This window comes from Schistocerca americana, chromosome 2 (genome assembly GCF_021461395.2).
Source record: "Schistocerca americana isolate TAMUIC-IGC-003095 chromosome 2, iqSchAmer2.1, whole genome shotgun sequence".
NCBI lineage: Eukaryota > Metazoa > Arthropoda > Insecta > Orthoptera > Acrididae > Schistocerca > Schistocerca americana.
Genome location: NC_060120.1, coordinates 980,417,370 through 980,433,936, shown reverse-complemented (window position 1 = coordinate 980,433,936; position 16,567 = coordinate 980,417,370). Strand labels below are relative to the sequence as shown.

At 47.8% G+C, this 16,567-nt stretch overlaps 1 pseudogene; it reads right to left on the bottom strand.

The window, feature by feature from the left end:
* Positions 1–1,513: 1,513 nt before the first annotated feature.
* Positions 1,514–1,631, bottom strand: LOC124597515 (annotated as a pseudogene).
* Between the last annotated feature and the right edge of the window lie 14,936 nt (positions 1,632–16,567).

The following is a 16,567-nucleotide window of genomic DNA, read 5'->3' as shown; positions in this document are numbered from 1 at the left end:
TTCTTTTATTAGGAAAGGGAGGGGGTGTCACAGACACAGGCAGATCCACCGCCATGTCGGAATCGGTAGCAGAAGTCGGTTGACTCAAGAAGGTTTTCAGATGCTGCACCGTGATGTCACGTTGTTGCGTGGCAGTAACGACATCACCCTCCGGCTGAGTGCGGAAAGAGGTCTGCTTTTTCGCCTGGCGGCTGCCGCCCCCTCCCTGAGACGGGCGCTGGCCGAGATCGGCCCCGGAGCGCGCGGCCGGCTGTCGGGAGGTCGGCTGACCAACCGACTGAGCGTGAGGGGGGGCAGGAGAACGCGCCACCGGAGACGGACTCCGATTTTTGTCCGAAATACCACGCGTATTGAAGGAACCAGAACTACTGGCACTACGTAAACGTGGGGCGCCAGAAGCTCGAGCAACAGTCCGGTCCCTACGCGGTTTAGGTGCAGTAAAAGCTGCACTTTCTACGACAACAGCACTGGCAGCAGAAACACTGTCGGGTACGGTAGTATTAACAACAGCCGATTTATCAGGTTCCGTAAGCGGGACAGTATGCGGAACAAAGTCGGCCGACATCGGCACGGATTCTGTGGAGACACCGGCCACTACCGGTTTGTCAGTAACAGATACAGTTGTCGCAGCCGCGAGCAAAGATGGCTCAACAGGAGGTACAGAAACAGAGTCACTATCGGGAACAGACGTATCCATGGCGTCAGCGGCGGCCGGTACAGGGGGGGCGGCCGCGAGTGGCACACGTGCGGGGGGGGCGGAACCTAAACTCGTCGCGGCAACAGAGGCAAAACTAGGCCCACCTAAAATATCCTCACGTGGCAACTGAACAGGCGGCCTGCGTTTAGGGCAGTTTTGTCGGTAATGACCAACAGCACCGCAAAAGGAACACGTCTGAGGTTGACCACTATAGGTTATGAAAGCACGATGACCGTTAACTAGCAAGAAGGACGGAATATGTTGTCGTACGACCATCTTTACACTCCTCACGCCATTTTCAGCTTGAAAAACATAGGCGGAGGACCCCTTCTCTTTAATAACGGATAGCACGGTCCCGTACGGCCGCAAATGACGAGATATTGAGTCATTCCGGATTTCGAATGGCAAGTTACACGAACATTTCGAAGGCCAAACCCGCCATGAGAAATAGTCACGTTACTAATTCAACCGACTAGATGTCGAAATTTACGGACACCGTCATTAACATTTACAACGGTATCACACAATTCTGGAGTTTTCAACTTCAAAAACACGGAATTGATAAAAGCGTCAAACTGAACTCCGACAACGTCATCGGTAGACAAACACAATTCCTCTAGTATCCAACGATGAATTTCGAAAGCTGACGGTTTTCCGACGGAACTATCGAATTCGCTTTGCACGTTATTTTGCCGTTCTTCACTAGCATCATAGAAACTTTCCATAACTTACGGACTTGATGAAATGCAGCGGCTAGGCAGAAGACAGACGGCACACGAGGCGCCGCCGGCCCAGTCGCACGAGGTAAACACTGCTCGCTCGGCACCGAGGTGTTGCCAGGCGGGCAGCCAGCCAAGTACTAACCGGGCCCGATGTTGCTTAACTTCGGTGATCGGACGAGAACCGGTGTATTCAACATGGTATGGCCGTTGGCGCCCATATAATGCAGGCGCACGGCAGAATTCGCATTCGCTTCTTATCCCAACACACACAAAATCATACTTTTCGGTCGAAAGCAGCCGCATTTTTTTTTTTTTATTGACAATTCGTCATGTTAGCGAGAACACAATCCTGAGTTCCAAAAGTTATGCGCCGGAAGGACGCGCTTCGCATTTTTTTTTTTTTTTTTGGTGAGATTTATAAATTTATTTATTAACATTACATCGTTACAAGATAACATCTTTACAACAAAACATGAACAGAATTGTAATTGTGAGCACTTCCTTCCGCAATCCGACGTGCCAGCAGGGCGACGGCCGAATTAGCGGGCGCGCCGCCGCGTGTGTGAGACGCACAGCTGCTCGTTGCACCTCCTGTCATCCGCTTGGCGCGTGCTGCCTTCGACACTCGTGGAAGACGCATCTTGTCCCTGGTGTCCAGCGCAGGGGGACTGGCGCGCGGCCGACCGGCGGGGTGTGGCAGTGTCGTGCTGAGGGTCGCCACTGGTAGCGATGTGGGCTTCCTCGCCTCGCCTCGTCTCACACCAGGTGTTTGCGCAGTTTGCAGTGAATTCGCACCATTCCTGTCCCCGTCTTCGCTCGACTGCCGCTCGCTGCCGCTCGGGTCGTGGCCCATATAACAGCCAAGCACAAGAAACGTCTGCAGGAGATTACGAGATGAGACGAGACGACTAAAGAATAAATTTATGATTACATGTCGAAGTAGGAATTGTACACAGCTACACAACAACAGGCACTGACGTATTTCAGAACAATTCTGCCGATTCGTACTGTTTTGCCGTTTTCAAAGACGAAGGGGAGCTAACAGCCCTTTTTTTTTTTAAGGTGTGTGAGAAACGTGAGGAAGGAAAAACGCAACGCGAAACAAAATAAAAAACCATTCTAGGAGGACAATGACCACAATACGGCAGCGGAGGCCCACCGCCGCCAGAGAAAAGCAAAGAAAGTGACTCCCTAAAAACACAATCAACGACCACACAATTCTGGCAGCATCAAACATATTTCGTCTTCGCGATAAGTTTGATTTCCGTGCCCAAATAGGCAACCATTTCAACACAAAATATCTTTAAGCACCGTCTCACATTTCAGAGACAAATCAATGACAGTCCTGCAATAGTCACAAAAGGGAAAACGTCAACATTAGAGAACAAGCGTCAAAACCAGGAGAGAATGACCAAATGGGACAATCCTAAGGACAACCGCCCAAAATGGCGGAAGAAGAGTCGAGTCGGTGAGACATATTACCGTCAGACATCAAGAAAATAGAACAATGTACCAATCTGTACATCCCACCAGAAGAAACAGTGGAATGGGAAGTACATAATCATGGCAGAAGAGGAATACGTAAATTGGTAAAGGCGGTCCGTAGAGGGACATCTAAAAACCGGGCATAATTGGAAACACACTGCGGATTCTGTTTCTCCCGTCCATAATAGCCCCAAAGATACGTCAAAAACTGCAAGCGATCCATAAGTCGGAGAGAGAAAATCGCATGTGCCGCATGCGCGGCGATCCACACGGTAGCATTTCTCTTGGTGGCAGGATACGGCCACCAGTCGGGAACCAGGATATATGAAGGTTGTATGGCACGCGGGGTAGTCCTATTGATCAACGCCAACATCTCATCTCACGGGTGGCATCCCACACCTCTTTAAACTGGGGGCACACAAAACGGTGTTCGATCGTGCCCTCAGCCGCGCACCGCCCACAGTGGCCACTCGGAGCAGATTGATCGCGTGGAGTTTCGCATTCGTGGCAATGGTGCGGTTCACAACCTTATACCAGGTATTCCGAACATCTGATGACAATAATTTACTGGAAATGTTGGACCACACCGTCCGCCAATCGTATTGCGGCAGCCTCAACTCCCATTTGTTAGACGGCGGAGTTCCGCGGAGAGCCTCGGCGATCGCGCTGACGCTACCCCTGCGCCGGTCGTACCTATCAGATATCTAGTATGGAGGAAATACTGGCGAACGAAATTCAACTTGTACGGTATAGCCTGGACAGAGACAGGCGCGCGGAGAGAAGCCAGGGCGGTAAAGGTCGAAGAGTACCGACGTGGGGCACAGCCCTGCATTGGCTATGAGACAATTGGTTCGGTGGAGCAAAAGAGCAGCACACTTGGAAGGAAAATCAACCATACCGAGGCCGCCCCTGTCCCGCGGGAGCGTACAAATGTTGTAGGAGAAATTAAAGATTTCGCCTCGCCAGACCAGCCAAGAAACAGCATGTTTGATGGCCCGTTAGATCTCCTTCGGCACCGGCAAAACTTGAGCCAAGTACCAGGCCTTGGCCAACATTTGGGTATTAACATCTGAAACCCTCTCTAGCAATGTTAAATTCCGTTTGGCGGCAGCCTGAGTCGCCGCCCGAACAGAATACAACACCGCGCGCCAATTTAACACAGCCATCTGTTGGACATTGGCAGTCATCTGAATCCCGAGAATCTTATGTCGCAACTTAATGGTGTACCAATCACGACGGACAGCCCTCATGGTCGCAGTAAGCGGCAGTAAGACGGACTTACGGGGATTCACAACCGCACCCGATGCTGTTTCAAACTGGTGAAGAATGAGTCGTAATGTGTCAATATCGTCGGGACGTTGGATAAAAACTCCCAAGTCATCCGCATACGCCCGACAAACAAGCGAACCCGTACCAAACGGGACACCGTGGCAAACATTCGTTATTTTACGGAGCAGAGGATCCAAAGCTAAAACGAATAATCCCATGGAAAGCGGGCACCCTTGGCGGACGGATCTGTTCATCCTGAGAATATCACCGGCCTGACCATGGAAAAGTATTCTGGAAGTAGCCGATTTCAAACGGTTGGATATCACATGCGTCAATTTTTAAACCAAACCCCAATTTAGACATGACCCGCCGCAAGTACTCGTGACTGATTCTATCAAACGCATTGTGCAAATCAATGGAGAACATCGCAGCCCGCCCGCCACGGCGTGACGTGGCATAAGCGATACACTCTGTCTGGCGTGAGGTCGGTCGCTTGACGGTGCGTTCGGCACGGACCCGCCCGTTGTCGGCGCGCCGTAAGGCACGGAAGCTCGCACTGGGGCGTATCGCTTTCCAGTCGGGTTTGCCGCGGCAGTCCTCACAGGGGAAGTGATGAGTCTCTCATATCCTCTCCTTCCCAAGTGGCTCTTTCCGCCTTCCCGTGGTGCTAGATGTTAAGCTCGGCATTCTGCCTTGCGACAAAAGGGAGAGCTGCGACCCAACCCGATGCGAAAGCGAAGGGTGCGTGGCACAGGGGGAGCTGTGTCGAGGGACCGAACACCTGTCCCTTCTGTTCGCAGGGCACAGACAAGCACGTGCTCTGCATGCCGGCGATCTCGTTTGTCGGCGTGGGATCGCGGCGCGAGTCGGCAAGGGCGCTTCGCCGCGCCCCTGGGTAACCGGGGCGTGTTCTGCCAAACCCAGGAGGTGGTGACATCGCCTGGGCCAGGTTAGATGGGCCCGGACCGCCGAACGACTGGGGGACCGGCCCGCCACCTGAGTTGGAGTGGGTCCTTGGCCGAGAGGTGGAAACCGGGCAAGTAGGCGGCGAAGGGCGAGGGGTGCATCCGCCTCTCCGGAGTGCGGGGTGCTGTTGCCGAGGAGCGTCGCGTGAAATCGTCGATGACGGGGTCACCGAGGGGGACCAGTGCACTGGCGACGGTGCGCTGAACCCGGCAGCTCGGAAGTGCCCTTGACCTAGGGGCGAGGTCGGTGGGCGAGCTGCAGAAGTCCCCCCCCCCTCCCCCCCCATGCCAGAGGAGCCGGTCCGGAGTAAGAGACGGGCTCCCACCTTTTTTATCACTCGTTATAATCATGGCTACAAATGAAACGAGTGATTCGTGTGCGCCTCAAAGGGCTTCCGCTGCGCCTGATCCCTCTCCCCAGGACGAGCAGGGACAGGCAGAGAATGAAACAGTTATGCAGAGATATTCTAGAATTACGACGCTCATGGAGCAAAAAATAAATAAACGGCAAGATAAACCAAGCTGGACTTGCCATCATCAAAAATGAGCTGGCAGCATGGGCTATTGCCCAGGCTAAACTCGAAGGTAGAGTGGAAGAGCTTGAAAAGGAGAATGATAGATTAAGGAGGCAACCGCCAAAGACGTGGGCAGCCGTGGCCGCGCAAGCGCCCACTACGCGCCCACAAAGTACGACTAGAGACACTATTGATAAACTGACCAAAAGAACAGATACAGCTGTCTTCCTCAGGACACTGCCTGGGCAGGACACAAGCGTCAAGAAAATTCAGGAACTATTTACAAAAAATATACATCTACATCTACATTGATACTCCGCAAGCCACCCAACGGTGTGTGGCGGAGGGCACTTTACGTGCCACTGTCATTACCTCCCTTTCCTGTTCCAGTCGCGTATGGTTCGCGGGAAGAACGACTGTCTGAAAGCCTCCGTGCGCGCTCTAATCTCTCTAATTTTACATTCGTGATCTCCTCGGGAAGTATAAGTAGGGGGAAGCAATATATTCGATACCTCATCCAGAAACGCACCCTCTCGAAACCTGGCGAGCAAGCTACACCGCGATGCAGAGCGCCTCTCTTGCAGAGTCTGCCACTTGAGTTTATTAAACATCTCCGTAACGCTATCACGGTTACCAAATAACCCTGTGACGAAACGCGCCGCTCTTCTTTGGATCTTCTCTATCTCCTCCGTCAACCCGACCTGGTACGGATCCCACACTGATGAGCAATACTCAAGTATAGGTCGAACGAGTGTTTTGTAAGCCACCTCCTTTGTTGATGGACTACATTTTCTAAGCACTCTCCCAATGAATCTCAACCTGGTACCCGCCTTACCAACAATTAATTTTATATGATCATTCCACTTCAAATCGTTCCGTACGCATACTCCCATATATTTTACAGAAGTAACTGCTACCAGTGTTTGTTCCGCTATCATATAATCATACAATAAAGGATCCTTCTTTCTATGTATTCGCAATACATTACATTTGTCTATGTCAAGGGTCAATTGCCACTAACTGCACCAAGTGCCTATCCGCTGCAGATCTTCCTGTATTTCGCTACAATTTTCTAATGCAGCAACTTCTCTGTATACTACAGCATCATCCGCGAAAAGCCGAATGGAACTTCCGACACTATCTACTAAGTCACTTATATATATATTGTGAAAAGCAATGGTCCCATAACACTCCCCTGTGGCACGCCAGAGGTTACTTTAACGTCTGTAGACGTCTCTCCATTGATAACAACATGCTGTGTTCTGTTTGCTAAAACCTCTTCAATCCAGCCACACAGCTGGTCTGATATTCCGTAGGCTCTTACTTTGTTTATCAGGCGACAGTGCGGAACTGTATCGAACGCCTTCCGGAAGTCAAGAAAAATAGCATCTACCTGGGAGCCTGTATCTATTATTTTCTGGGTCTCATGAACAAATAAGGCGAGTTGGGCCTCACACGATCGCTGTTTCCGGAATCCATGTTGATTCCTACATAGTAGATTCTGGGTTTCCAGAAATGACATGATACGCGAGCAAACAACATGTTCTAAAATTCTACAAGAGATCGACGTAAGAGATATAGGTCTATAGTTTTGCGCATCTGCTCGACGACCCTTCTTGAAGACTGGGACTATCTGTGCTCTTTTCCAATCATTTGGAACCCTCCGTTCCTCTAGAGACTTGCGGTACACGGCTGTTAGAAGGGGGGCAAGTTCTTTCGCGTACTCTGTGTAGAATCGAATTGGTATCCCGTCAGGTCCAGTGGACTTTCCTCTATTGAGTGATTCCAGTTGCTTTTCTATTCCTTGGACATTTATTTCGATGTCAGCCATTTTTTCGTTTGTGCGAGGATTTAGAGAAGGAACTGCAGTGCGGTCTTCCTCTGTGAAACAGCTTTGGAAAAAGGTGTTTAGTATTTCAACTTTACGCGTGTCATCCTCTGTTTCAATGCCATCATCATCCCGTAGTGTCTGGATATGCTGTTTCGAGCCACTTACTGATTTAACGTAAGACCAGAACTTCCTAGGATTTTCTGTCAAGTCGGTACATAGAATTTTACTTTCGAATTCAATGAACGCTTCACGCATAGCCCTCCTTATGCTAACTTTGACATCGTTTAGCTTCTGTTTGTCTGAGAGGTTTTGGCTGCGTTTAAACTTGGAATGGAGCTCTCTTTACTTTCGCAGTAGTTTCCTAACTTTGTTGTTGTACCACGGTGGGTTTTTCCCGTCCCTCACAGTTTTACTCGGCACGTACCTGTCTAAAACGCATTTTACGATTGCCTTGAACTTTTTCCATAAACACTCAACATTGTCAGTGTCGGAACAGAAATTTTCGTTTTGATCTGTTAGGTAGTCTGAAATCTGCCTTCTATTACTCTTGCTAAACAGATAAACCTTCCTCCCTTTTTTTTATATTCCTATTAACTTCCATATTCAGGGATGCTGCAACGGCCTTATGATCACTGATTCCCTGTTCTGTACATACAGATTCGAAAAGTTCGGGTCTGTTTGTTATCAGTAGGTCCAATATGTTATCTCCACGAGTCGGTTCTCTGTTTAATTGCTCGAGGTAATTTTCGGATAGTGCACTCAGTATAATGTCACTCGATGCTCTGTCCCTACCACCCGTCCTAAACATCTGAGTGTCCCAGTCTATATCTGGTAAATTGAAATCTCCACCTAAGACTATAACATGCTGAGAAAATTTATGTGAAATGTATTCCAAATTTTCTCTCAGTTGTTCTGCCACTAATGCTGCTGAGTCGGGAGGTCGGTAAAAGGAGCCAATTATTAACCTAGTTCGGTTGTTTAGTGTAACCTCTACCCATAATAATTCACAGGAACTATCCACTTCTACTTCACTACAGGATAAACTACTACTAACAGCGATGAACACTCCACCACCGGTTGCATGCAATCTATCCTTTCTAAACACCGTCTGTACCTTTGTAAAAATTTCGGCAGAATTTATCTCTGGCTTAAGCCAGCTTTCTGTACCTATAACGATTTCAGTTTCGTTGCTTTCTATCAGCGCTTGAAGTTCCGGTACTTTACCAACGCAGCTTCGACAGTTGACAATTACAATACCGATTGCTGCTTGGTCCCCGCATGTCCTGACTTTGCCCCGCACCCGTTGAGGCTGTTGCCCTTTCTGTACTTGCCCAAGGCCATCTAACCTAAAAAACCGCCCAGCCCACGCCACACAACCCCTGCTACCCGTGTAGCCGCTTGTTGCGTGTAGTGGACTCCTGACCTATCCAGCGGAACCCGAAACCCCACCACCCTATGGCGCAAGTCGAGGAATCTGCAGCCCACACGGTCGCAGAACCGTCTCAGCCTCTGATTCAGACCCTCCACTCGGCTCTGTACCAAAGGTCCACAGTCAGTCCTGTCGACGATGCTGCAGATGGTGAGCTCTGCTTTCATCCCGCTAGCGAGACTGGCAGTCTTCACCAAATCAGATAGCCGCCGGAAGCCAGAGAGGATTTCCTCCGATCCATAGCGACACACATCATTGGTGCCGACATGAGCGACCACCTGCAGATGGGTGCACCCTGTACCCTTCATGGCATCCGGAAGGACCCTTTCCACATCTGGAATGACTCCCCCCGGTATGCACACGGAGTGCACATTGGTTTTCTTCCCCTCTCTTGCTGCCATTTCCCTAACGGGCCCCATTACGCGCCTGACGTTGGAGCTCCCAACTACCAGTAAGCCCACCCTCTGCGACTGCCCGGATCTTGCAGACTGAGGGGCAACCTCTGGAACAGGACAAGCAGCCATGTCAGGCCGAAGATCAGTATCAGCCTGAGACAGAGCCTGAAACCGGTTCGTCAGACAAACTGGAGAGGCTTTCCGTTCAGCCCTCCGGAATGTCTTTCGCCCCCTGCCACACCTTGAAACGACCTCCCACTCTACCACAGGTGAGGGATCAGCCTCAATGCGGGCAGTATCCCGGGCAACCACAGTCCTAGTCCGATCAGGGGATGCGTGGGACGAGCTGGCCGTCCCCGACAAACCCCCATCCCGACCCCCACAGTGATGCCCATTGGCAACAGCCTCAAGCTGTGTGACCGAAGCCAACACTGCCTGAAGCTGGGAGCGAAGGGATGCCAACTCAGCCTGCATCCGAACACAGCAGTTGCAGGCCCTATCCATGCTAAAAACTGTTTTGCAAAGAACGTCTGAACTAATCTACAGAGAGCGCAAACAAATCGACAAAATTTAAACGGTTATTAAAATACAAGATTGCCTAGTAAATGCAGTAATGCTGCTACTTGCGCACTGCTGACACTGCTCGGCGGCGGAAGGAGACTAAGCGAAATTACAGTATTCAGGTACTAAAACACGATGCTACACTCTCAAATACTATAATACGCCCGAAATTTATGAATTAAACAATGCAAGAACCAAAAACACGCAAAGAAATTAAGAATTAAACTATGTAACAAATGAGTGAGCTAGGAGTATACGACTTGCTGCTCAGCTGCTTATCCAACGGCGGCAGGGAGCACACTGACTGCGACCAAACGACACTGGCCGTTCAAAACAAAACAGTAGACAAACGACTACGCGAATTTACACTATTCAGGTACTAAAACGCGATGCTACAACTCTCAAATACTATAATACGCCCGAAATTTATGAATTAAACAATGCAAGTACCAAAAACACGCAAAGAAATTAAGAATTAAACTATGTAACAAATGAGTGAGCTAGGAGTATACGACTTGCTGCTGCAGCTGCTTATCCAACGGCGGCCGGGAGCACACTGACTGCGACCAACCGACACTGGCCGTTCAAAACAAAACAGTAGACAAACGACTACGCGAATTTACACTATTCAGGTACTAAAACGCGATGCTACAACTCTCAAATACTATAATACGCCCGAAATTTATGAATTACACAATGCAAGTACCAAAAACACGCAAAGAAATTAAGAATTAAACTATGTAACAAATTAGTGAGCTAGGGGTATACGACTTGCTGCTGCAGCTGCTTATCCAAAGGCGGCAGGGAGCACACTGTTAAAGACAAAATTAGAATTAAAAAGGTTAAACCGAGTAGAAATTCTGTTATAGTCGAAGTTGCCTCCGAGGAAGACAAAAACAAATTGTTGAACAACCAAAAACTGAACTCGGTGGTAAAATGTGAACCACCGAGAAAAATAAATCCTGTCATACCATATGACGTTCCCACAATCATGACGAATGAAGAACTCTTAGAGACAATTAGAAAACAAAACTTTGATGATATAAATGAGGAAGAATGTAAGAGCTGCTTTCAGCTAAAATTTAAGACTGGGCCACGGGGTCGTGATGTTGTTCATCACGTCGCCGAGGTGTCAGCGCCAATGTGGAAAAACATAACAACAATGGGCAGACTATATGTTGGCTTTTACGCCATAAATACAAGAGATTATGTCGTGGTACCTCGTTGCCACAACTGTGGTGACTTGGACCACATCTTAAGGCTCTGCACCAGGGAGCCGGCGTGCACTAGGTGCGGGGAAAAAGGTCATAGCCGAAAAGACTGCAAGGCGGCGGCAGTTTGTATACCATGCAAGAATCGCGGGAAGAAGTCTTGCGGAACCACAGGCAGGAATTGCCCGACATACAAAATGTTGGAGCAGAGATTAATCTCCAGAACTGACTATGGTTGAGCCCGGCATACCGAACAGGATGCCAAAGCGAAAGTCCCCGAGCAAAAGGAGGAGGGATGCTATGAGGGCAAACAGATTTAAGAATTTTTTGAGGTCACTTTCGGGCGCCTCTAAAATTGAAGTAAAAGACAAAGCCATACAGACTGAATTTCCAACAATGGACATTGGCATACAAACCAATCCCCCCTCACTGCTGAAACTCTCTCCTCTGCAAGCCGGGGAAGAAAGCCGGAACTACACCAACAACGGCAAGGGCATCCTGTGGCTGTGGCAACACCTAAAGACAATCATACAAATAAACAACCCATTCAAGAAAATACAGTGACAAGCTCATGCACGAGCCCCACTGTACAAAGCTCACCAATAGTCAAACTGCCACCAGTTGATCCGGTTAGGGTGTACCCCAACTTGGAGTACACCATGCAACTACCCAGACTAGAGCAGCCGGCTACCCTGACAACTGCCTTATGACATGTGGTCCGTGTAGGACATGAAGACGGAAGGAAGATAACCTTCTCGGTTATGGAGGCTGTTGACAGAATCCAGCTAAAATCAGTGAATCTCCCCACTGACTTCGGAGCCTTGCGAGATCTGCTTAAAAAAGTGTTCGAAAGACGAGGTGAAAAGTTTGATCTTGACGACATTTACACACAATCAGTAATAGCACATGGATGAATTGCTTTCGACTGCAGTAAGACCTGGCCACATGACCGAATACATACGTACTTCCCCTAATGAAAAAATGGTTCAAATGGCTCTGAGCACTATGGGACTCAACTGCTGAGGTCATTAGTCCCCTAGAACTTAGAACTAGTTAAACCTAACTAACCTAAGGACATCACAAACATCCATGCCCGAGGCAGGATTCGAACCTGCGACCGTAGCGGTCTTGCAGTTCCAGACTGCAGCGCCTTTAACCGCACGGCCACTTCGGCCGGCTTCCCCTAATGACAAAAATAACTATTGGAAGCTCAACACTCATAAAAGCAGACTCGTGATGCAGGAGCTCCGAAGGGAGGTGGAGGAGAGGAGACTTGATGTACTCTGTCTACAGGAGCCATACTCCCTGGCAGGAAAAATAGCTTTTGCTGCCGCGAGCTGGCAAATAGTCAGCAGAGGGGATGACCCGAAGGCGGCGATCATAATCATAAATAAACTCCTGAGAGTCACCACACTCTCACAGTTCACAACTAGCCACTGTAACGTCGTGGAGCTCCAAACCCCAATGAGAACCATAATCCTCATAAACATGTATTTTCAGTATGGGGACAACATAGAACACTACATAGATCACCTAGCGAGAGTTACCACGGCGTTGCAGGGAAGAAAAGTCGTAATAACAGCTGACATTAATGCCAAATCCCCCCTGTGGTACAGTGGCACAAGAGATGCTAACGGGGAAAAAGTCGAGGAACTTATAATGGCATCACAACTTGTGGTGGCAAACAGGCCTGGCAATCCTCCTACCTACGCTGCAGGAGGAGGACAGGGCACAAATATTGGTATCACCCTTGTAACTCCAAATACAGCTAACATTATTCAAAACTGGAGAGACACAGAGAATGCCACCACAAGCGACCACAATTTGATATCTTTCACCTTGGGAGAAAGAGAGTGCCGCTGGGCCACGGGGTGGGAGGTGCAACTAAATTACAGAAGAGCTGACTGGGAACGCCTAGCGAGGGAGAGTGACATTCCTCCATCACCAGAAAGTGACATGCATCTGGACATGGACGTAGACCAGAGAGCAGAGGAACTGGTGAATGCAGTGACAAGAGCGGTGAAGGCAGCCGTACCTACAAGGAGGAAGGCCATGGCGGCCTCTCCGTCACTATGGTCTGCTGAACTAGGAGAACTGCGTCAATCTGTCAGAAGGCTGAGGAGGCACTACCAGCGCAGTGTCGTCTGGCAGGAAAGACAAAGGTGGCAGATGCTATATAGAGAGGAAAAGCGGAAGTTCCAAAAGGAACTGCGCAAAGTTAGGATGAGAAGCTGGGAAAACTTTGTGCTCAACCAGCTAGTCACGGATCCATGGGGGCTTTCGTATAAGTTAGAGAGAGAAAAAATCCGCTCTCCTCTGGAGCTATCAACAGTCAGGTGCGGGGACAGGATGACGGAGTCCTGGCAGGAGACTGCGGGGGTCCTCCTCTGGTCCCTGTTGCCTGACGACAATGCGGATGGGGAGACATAGGGGCAGAAGCAACTCAGAGATGAAGTCCAAGAACTATACGTTAATGAGACGGCTGTCTACCCCTTCTCAGAGGATGAGGTGGCAACCCACATAAGATCATTGAAAAAAGGAAAAGCACCTGGGCCAGACGGCATTGTGGCGGAGGTGGTGCAGTTTCTGGCGCCTCAGCTGACTGCGCCACTAACACATCTATATAACGAATGCCTCAGACAGGGAAAATTCCCTAAGAGATGGAAAATGGCAAATGTAATAATTATAAAGAAAGGACCAGACAAGGACCCAGCAGAAGTGAAATCTTACAGGCCGATTTGCCTGCTGGATGTATTTGGTAAAATACTGGAGAAACTGCTGGCTGACAGATTGACAGCACACCGAGTGTTGTGTGGGGTGAGTGACAGGCAGTTCGGGTTCAGGCCGGGGCGGTCGGCATCTGATGCAATCGCCCTAGCGGCCGAGGTCTGTGGCTCGACCCCGCACAAATACGTAGTTGGCATCGTGGTTGATATCAGTGGCGCCTTCGACAACCTGTGGTGGCCTTCGCTCTTCTCCTGCTTGCGGGAGAAAGAGTGTCCAGGGCCGCTATACGGTTGCCTGAGGAGCTATTGCAAGGATCGGGAGGTCTGGTTATCATCATCTAGCGAAAGAGTTGGAAAGATAATTACCAAAGGATGTCCCCAAGGTTCCGTCTTAGGACCCCTCTTCTAGGACATCCATATGGAGCCTTTATTAGATAGATTACAACAAAGTGATGAGGTGCTAGAGGTTATAGCCTACGCGGATGACCTCCTCCTGTTGGTTGGTGGCCGTAGCCGCGAAGACATTGAACCGAAAATAGAGACAGCATTAGACAAACTCCAACAGTGGTGCCACACAACTAAAATGACGATATCGCCCAGTAAATCCACCTACCTGTAACCTCCCCACAAAAATTTTATAAGACAATATTATATAGAAATGGAGCCAAGAAGCAATATCGTCCCCACAGAAATATTTAAATAAAAAATATAATAATAAATGGGAGCCAAGTGTAACCTCCCGCAATGAAATCTACTGACAATGACAATTAAACAAAAATTAGCAATCTGACCCACGTATAAGTTCCTCACAAAAATGAAAGTCAATTCAGTGATAAGAAAATCTCAATGATAATGATAATTCAATTAAACCGAAATATCGGTCTTTGGCCCTGTGCAAAAAAATCAGAATTAATTTCTTACCTCAGTATAACTGCATGTCAAATTTCTGCTCTTATTGTTGGCCACGGCTTGGAGGAAATGCATTGCAAATAATATATATATATATATTTTTTAATTTAACTGAAACTTTACTTTAAAGGAAATGGAAGGAAATCGTTGGTTCAAATAAATGGTTTGTTTTTTGTAAAAAAAATTGCTTTGAAATCAAAATTATTATTGGGGCACTTGTTGAAAATTAATTACAATAAATAAACTTTACATTATCTGATGATTACCTTAATTAACAATATACCTCATTCAGCCTCTTGACCAGAATGCCATGTCGACGCTCGCCGACTCCTCACACACACAACTGCACTCGACTGCTACTACCGACATACTGCTGGCGCAACTGAACTGAGCTACTGCTATCGACAGACTGTACTGCATGACGACTACTAGTGTACTGCTCGCAACACTCGCGCGGTCAAGCGCAGACTAACCACGATAAAAGGCTCTCTGGTCAAAGATTTTATCATGCCTCACCATCGCTGCTACGTTACATACGTGTTTCATAACCCTCCACTGGGGGGGGGGGGGGCAAAAATTTGGCGGCGATGGTGAGTCATTAGGACTTGCCATCGCAAGAAATTTTTACAATTTACAGAATATTCAAATGTAGTACATAAATTAAATGTGGTGCACACGCACCGAGTACAAAATATATCAGACAAAGACAAAATGTGAGTACAAAACATAGTAGCAAATCAGAAAACTGTATATACAAATTATTTGACAGATAACAGAGCGCACACGCACTGAAAAAATTCTTTAGCATATTCAGAACAAATAAACAGAATGGCAGAAAATCATGTTGATAAGTGACATGAGTGTACTCGCACTGGAGTTGAGAACATATCAGCAAATGACGAAATGTATATACAATGAGTCACAAATGACATAAGTGCATACGCACTGAAGTATTGAACATACAGAATGAGTACAAATCATATTGAAAAATGAGGAAAGTGCACAGGCACTGAAGTTCAGTAGAAAACATATTAACACCTAACATAAGTGCACATGCACTGTAGTTCAAAACATATCATTAAAATAAAAATGTATATACAATATGAAAGACAAGAGTGCACATATACTGTACTTCAGAACAAATCGAAAAAATGTCTTTAGCATTTTCGCAATAAATAAACATAATGGCAAAAAATCACGTCGACAAGTGCCATAAGTGTACTCGCACTGGAGTTCAGCGAATCGAAAAAAATGTATAGCCATGAACATAAATGATGTTAGCAAAAAATGATTTTCATTATTAGGATAGGAAAGGGAAGGATTGCATCATGGTTGTAGCACTTTAGATTGCACACAGCTGTTCTGAAAGTCCATATCTTTCCACAGAAGTACAACACCAAGTGACACAATTTGAAGTTCTTTTCCCATCAGAATTTATCAGTGTAGCCAAGACACTGAACTGTCGTAGTAATGTTCCATGTTCTCATTTTGGCAGTACACTAGGTACACCAAACAGTGGGACCATAATAACGTCTTCATCGCTCACGATGGTGGACAGCATGTCGTGTCAACACCACGCTCTTACAAGGCACACCAACGTAGAATTAGTGCAAAACCAAATATAGTGCTCCATGATCACTAGGATAGACAGGACAAATGGACATTGCAGTAATTCAGGGTAGTTAGCTCATAAGGTGAAGGACATTAAGTCACATACCAGTCTTCATTAGTAGTTTGCGGCATTCATAGCCCAGTTATTGAACATTTCTGTACCATGTATGTAGTATTACAGAAAAATGTTCATTAATTGTTTTACATAGAATCAGTAGCCTTCTTTTCCTAGTTACAAAGC